The 6120-nt window shown below is 44.6% G+C and overlaps 1 pseudogene; it reads left to right on the top strand.

The window, feature by feature from the left end:
- Positions 1-564: 564 nt before the first annotated feature.
- LOC101658846 lies at positions 565-1657 on the top strand (annotated as a pseudogene).
- Positions 1658-6120: the final 4463 nt, after the last annotated feature.

The raw sequence follows: 6120 nt of genomic DNA, 5'->3' as shown, positions 1-6120 counted from the left end.
TATTTTTTCATGTCTTACACTGACTGATATCTCCCTTTATCCACTTTTCTGTTGTCCATCCCCCAGAGAGGGAGAGCAAACCTTTTGAAGCCTGTGAGTAGCCATGTGAGTGGTGTTGGAAGCAGATCCTCCCCAGCTGAGACTTAAGCTGACCACAGCCCAGTCAACACTTGGTGTGAAGCTTAGTGAGGCACTCTGAGCCATAACCATTTTCTAATGTGATGATTGTCTGGTCTTGTACCTTGTCCAGTTTAAAACGGAATCATACTGATGTCTTGTCAATTCCTCCAAGCTCTTTATATTTGGACATATAAAGTGTTTTTCTTTTTTCTTTTAAGTGGAAGATTGCCCTGGCTCTGTTACTAGAAGTTGAAACTTCAACTAACACTTGGAACAGACTTCTTTCCTTTTGGGTAAATTAGATTCAGCCCTTCAGCAACACAAAGATAAAGCAAGCATCCACCAAATTTATAGTTAAAACTGTAATTTAACAAATATATGGGCACTCACTCGCAGCTGATTCCACCTGCCGTTCCTTCAGCCTCCAGGAAGGAACTTGTCACCATGCCCTACCCATACCCAACGCTCACCCCAGAGCAGAAGAAGGAGCTGTCGGACATTGCCCAACGCATTGTGGCTCCGGGCAAGGGCATCCTGGCTGCAGATGAGTCCAGCGGAAGCATTGCCAAGTGGCTGCAGTCCATTGGGAGACACCGAAGAGAACCGCCGCTTCTACCGCCAGCTGCTGCTGACCGCTAACGACCGGGTGTACCCCTGCATCCGGGGCGTCATCCTCTTCCATGAGACTCTCTACCAGAAGGCGGACGACGGGCGCCCCTTCCCCCAAATTATCAAATCCAAGGGCGGGATCGTGGGCATCAAGGTCGACAGGGTGTGGTGCCCCTGGCAGGAACGAACGGCGAGACCATCACCCAATGGCTGGACGGGCTGTCTGAGCGCTGTGCCCAGTACAAGAAAGATGGCGCTGACTTTGCCAAGTGGTGCTGTGTGCTGAAGATTGGCGAACATACCCCTTCAACCCTCGCCATCATGGAAAATGCCGACGTGCTGGCCCATTATGCCAGCATCTGCCAGCAGAATGGCATTATGCCCATTGTGGAGCCTGAGATCCTCCCCGATGGTGACCATGACCTGAAGCGCTGCCAGTATGTCACTGAGAAGGTGCTGGCTGCCAACTACAAGGCCCTGAGTGACCACCACGTCTACCTGGAAGGCACCTTGCTGAAGCCCAATATGGTTACCCCCGGCCATACCTGCACACAGAAGTTTTTGCACGAGGAGATTGCCATGGCAACTGTCACCGCACTGCACTGCACCGTGTCCCCTGCTGTTACTGGGGCCACCTTCCTGTCTGGATGCCAGAGCGAGGAGGAGGCGTCCATCCACCTCAACGCCATCAACAAGTGCCCCCTGCTAAAGCCATGGGCCCTGGCCTTCTCCTACAGGCGAGCCCTGCAGGCATCTGCCCTGAAGGCCTGGGGTGGCAAGAAGGAGAGCCTGAAGGTGGCCCAGGAGGAAAACATCGAGCGAGCCCTGGCCAACAGCCTCGCCTGCCAAGGAAAGGACGCTCCAAGCGGTCAAGCAAGCTGGGGCTGCAGCTAGCGAGTCCCTCTTCGTCTCTAACCACGCCTACTAAATGGAGGTGGTATGAGGCTTCCCCCTCAACACTCCAGGCCTCCCTCCCCTTCCCATGCCTACTTCTTGGTGGGAGGGCACCACCTGGGCTCCAGGCCACGCTTTCCTCTCATTCTCGCCGCCTTTGTGACAGTGGTGTGCGGTGGTCTCTGTGTATGCTAACTCCATCACCCTTTCACACTCACTGCCAATAAACAACGGTTTAAGGGGGAGGGGGGGGAACAAAACAACAACAAAAAAACCCCAAATATATGAATGTAGGAACTGCCTCCTTCTAGTGGATTGCTTCTTGGAAAATTAGTAAATTATTTGTTCATTTTCTAAATAGAAATTTGAGCTGGACTGATTATGCCAGAATTCAGATTACTTGAGACCTGGTTTTAGCCTTGGGAGGCTGATCACACTGCATTAAACAGACCACAAAATTTGATTCCAGATCAAGGATGGACGAGAACAATAATTTAGACTAGATTCAAGATTGCTTTTGTGTTAACTTACCCCTAAGCAGTTAATATGCAGTACAAAGTTTACATACATGATACAGCTGCAGTTAGGTATATATGACCTTGCATGACTCCCTTATAGCTCAGGGAGGCACACTCAAAATGTATTGCCTATTGCCAACCTGTTTAGAATGTGATGTTATACTCTCCTGGAGAATCACAATATCTTTACACCACTAGCCATATCAAGATACTATGTTTTCTCATTTAGAGCATATGGTCCCAATTTTTTTTTTTTGCTTACTATCTGCTTTTCAAGAAAAACAAATCAAAACAAAGGAAAATGTAATGCCTCGTGACAATTAAAAACCTTGGTACTGCAGCCTCAAATCCAAGATAAAGTATAGATATCAGCTTTTGCAGTGCCCCCTAGATCAGTGGTTTTCAATCTCCCTAATGCCGCGACCCTTTAATACACTTCTTCATGTTGTGGTGACCCCCAACCATAAAATTATTTTCGTTGCTACTTCATCACTGTAATTTTGCAATCGTTATGAATCATAATGTAAATATCTGATATGCAGGATATATTTTTTGTTACAAATTGAACAGAATTAAAGCATAGTGATTAATGACAAAACAATATGTAATTATATATTGTGGAATATTTATTTCTAATTACAAATTAATGAAATTTTGTCTTGAAGCATGGTGTGGCATGGGTAAGAGTCTTCATGCCTGTATGTGGATGTATCTGCATGTGGGCGGACCCGCCTGGAGACAGATAAAGGAGCAGTGTCTTGGTTCCTAAGACCATCAGAAATAGGTGTTTTCCGATGGTCTTAGGCGACCCCTGTGAAAGGGTCATTTGACCCCCCCAAAGGGGTCACAACCCACAGGTTGAGAGCCACTGCCCTAGATCATTCTAGTGCCTCCAGAGGTGTTATCACTCATTTTGGACACACTGATTTAGAGCAAAACTTCTGTTACATAATGTTGAGTTTCCGGGCCTCAAAGTGCTTCCTCTGCCCATATTGGGTGTGTTAGGCTAGGCACTCTAGAGATGCAAAACAGTGAGGTTTATATATGTATATCTACAGAAGGAAACTTATATCAAGAAATGACTCGCACCATTTTAGAAGCAGGTAAGTCTAATCCAGTTGAAGACCATGTGTAAGATGGTACTGGAGGCATCTCCTGACTCTTGTAGCTGTGGGGGCTTACAAACCAGGAAGCAGGAAAATGAAACAGGAAGACGAGAGGTTGGTGGAGGCAAAGTTGAATGAATCCAAAATCAACAGGCTTCTGATAGCTCCTGGGATTGACAGGCAGGATCTGGAACCAGCAAACGTAAGGAGCCTTCCCACAGAACATGTTTAAAAAGGAGCAGGCCTCACCCCTGGGGAGTTTTTCTTCCAATTGCATCCAGACTCTAACAGGATTCAAGAGGCTGCACTTCACTACAACTGGGGCTTAAAGTTGCTTACCTTGTGTTAGGTCACATGTGTGTTCTGCCAAACTATGGAGAACAGTGATCTAGACAAGTTGACACAAAATCTAACTATCAAACTGGGCACAATCCATTTAGCCTGTCCTGCTATCCATGATGTCTATTGATCATGTCTAGCTATTGGCAACTTTAGTCACTCTGCCTGTATCCCCCAGCCAACAGTGAGCAGCTTAAAATGACCTTCGGTCAAAAGTTGTGTGGTTGTATTGGGATATTGTTTTCTTATTTAATGTAAATAAGACCCGCCCCTTAAACAAACAACAAAAATAAGAAAAACTCAACAAAATTCTATTGTTATTATTCTTATTTACTTTAGCTCTGATGATGATTTGCTACACAGTGTTAGATAAATAAAATTTTTTGTACCTCAGTTTCTTCTGAAGAATTGGGGAAATCCCACTGGATTTTTATAAATATTGTCCACACTGCATCAAGGACACAAGGAGCCCTGGAGGTGCAGTGGTTAAGTGTTTGGCTGCTACCCATAAGGTTAGTGATTCAAATCTACCTCTAGCAACTCCTCTGGAGGGAGATTGGTGGTCTGCTGTCAGAAAGATTATGGCCAATTCATGAATCTTTGCAGAGAATTGACCCAACATTGTTTTAGAGTTTCTCGTCTATGTCCAAATTCAATGAATTGTGTCTGGAGTCTTAGAAGCTGGCCGGAAGCTACCCAATATATAGCTCTCTCTCTATCCACTTGGAACAGCAGAGGAAAGAGAGATTCAAGAATCAGAGGGGGAACTGGATTATAGGCTTAATTGCTTCCTAAAACCATTACTAGGAGACTAAAAAAATAGATGATGCCTCCCTATTGGGTGTTTTGATCAAGGACCCACTACACTAATACTTAGCATAAGGAAGGGAAGTGTGGAGCAGAGCTTCTACCTTCTATTTATACCAGACCCACGAGATTCACTGAGGCGGGAAAAACCCTGAAATTAATGTCTGGAAATAATCTTCAAACTTTGAATCGAACTATTCCATGAAGCCAATTAAAAACATCAGTTTTAACAAATTAATCATGAATGTTTGCTTCCAGTAATAGCAACTGAGTGGGCACTGATAACAGTTCATCTAAAGCACAAATGAGAAGGGGCAGAGGGCCTGAACTAATGGTGATTAAGCAATCTGAAGAGATAGTGTGGTGACCAATATGAAGCATGTGGCCAGTGTTATTGAATTATGTAGAAATTGTAAAAGGATGTATGTTTGCTTGTGTAAATTATTAACAAAAAGAAGTAAAATGTTTTTTGTTTTGTTTTTGAAAAAAAGAAAAGTTACAGCCAAGAAAACCCTAAGGGCAATTCTACTGTGTTGCACAGGTCACCTAGCAACAACACAAGGGATCTTACATCATTTGGAAAGTGTGTTGAAACCAGGCAATGAGCATTACTTACTTTTGATGTAAAGTTTAAAATTTCCTGCACACCATTCTCTATATAACCCAGTCCAAGGGACAGATTCTAATGGCCACAATAAGATTCAGCAGAATTAACAGTTTCTGGGTATATTCATACGTCTATAAACCCTATTGTTTGCATGAATGACAATATCTTCTTAAACCAAGTCCTTAAGTTCAGAAACTCATTTCGTGCCCTAACGTTTAACATCCATTGGGTAATATTATTTAAATTTAACAAATTGCTACATGTAATTATAAAAATTCAACTACAGAATCAAAATGTCACCTGTCATTATGGATGCAAGCAGCAGTCAATTGGTCATGCGAATGGCTTGGGGAAAGCTCTACTCTCCTAGGCACCTTCTCCGGACACCGACTGAGTCAGTGCCGACAGTCACATCTCAGGGTAGCAGCTAAAAGGGGTCAAGTCCACTCCCCGATCCACATTCATATCGGTGCTCACGGCACGCTCTTCAACACAGCTCCAGAAAATCCGGAAAACCAGCCAGTTTGGAAAGAAATGTGGACAAATCATAGAAATCCAGGGTTTGATTCAAAATAAGCGGTGAGCACCAAAAGGGATTGCAATAGGAGAATGGAAGACAAATGTGGACTGAAACTCAAAATCATAAAAATAAAACGTTAAATCAGGCTTACTTTCTGGTAGAAACCGTGGAACTGTCAAGACTATGGCTCTCAGACACGCTCCAGGCCAGGAGCTGAACTCACCCCACCGCTCAACTTTCTCCACATTCCGTTGCCCTGAAGTCCGTTTCAACTCATTATAACGTGATGTAGCGCAGAAGGAAACGCTGCTTGGCCCCGTGCTACAGCGGCAGTGGGTTATTTAACATGGCTCTTCTAGTCAAATTCTCTAACTCCCAACAAAGAATGCTTCCTTGCTGGGTGTGGTAAGAAGGTCAGGGAAGATACTAATAGTATTCACCTGTGAGTAATTGTGATCAGCGTTCCCTGGAGCGGCATCGGCTGTATATGAAATGAGTCCTCTGAGAAGCAGGATCTTATTGCCAGCCATAGTCAGGCATGGAGCGTGTCCTCTGGATTCCAGATCCCTGCACAGGGAACCTCCTAGATCCAGAGGACAG

This window comes from Echinops telfairi, unplaced genomic scaffold, assembly GCF_000313985.2.
Source record: "Echinops telfairi isolate 266 unplaced genomic scaffold, ASM31398v2 ScPeMD7_18;HRSCAF=68, whole genome shotgun sequence".
NCBI classification, from domain to species: domain Eukaryota; kingdom Metazoa; phylum Chordata; class Mammalia; order Afrosoricida; family Tenrecidae; genus Echinops; species Echinops telfairi.
The sequence above is the reverse complement of the archived record's forward strand: the minus strand, read 5'-3'. Positions and strand labels throughout refer to the sequence as shown.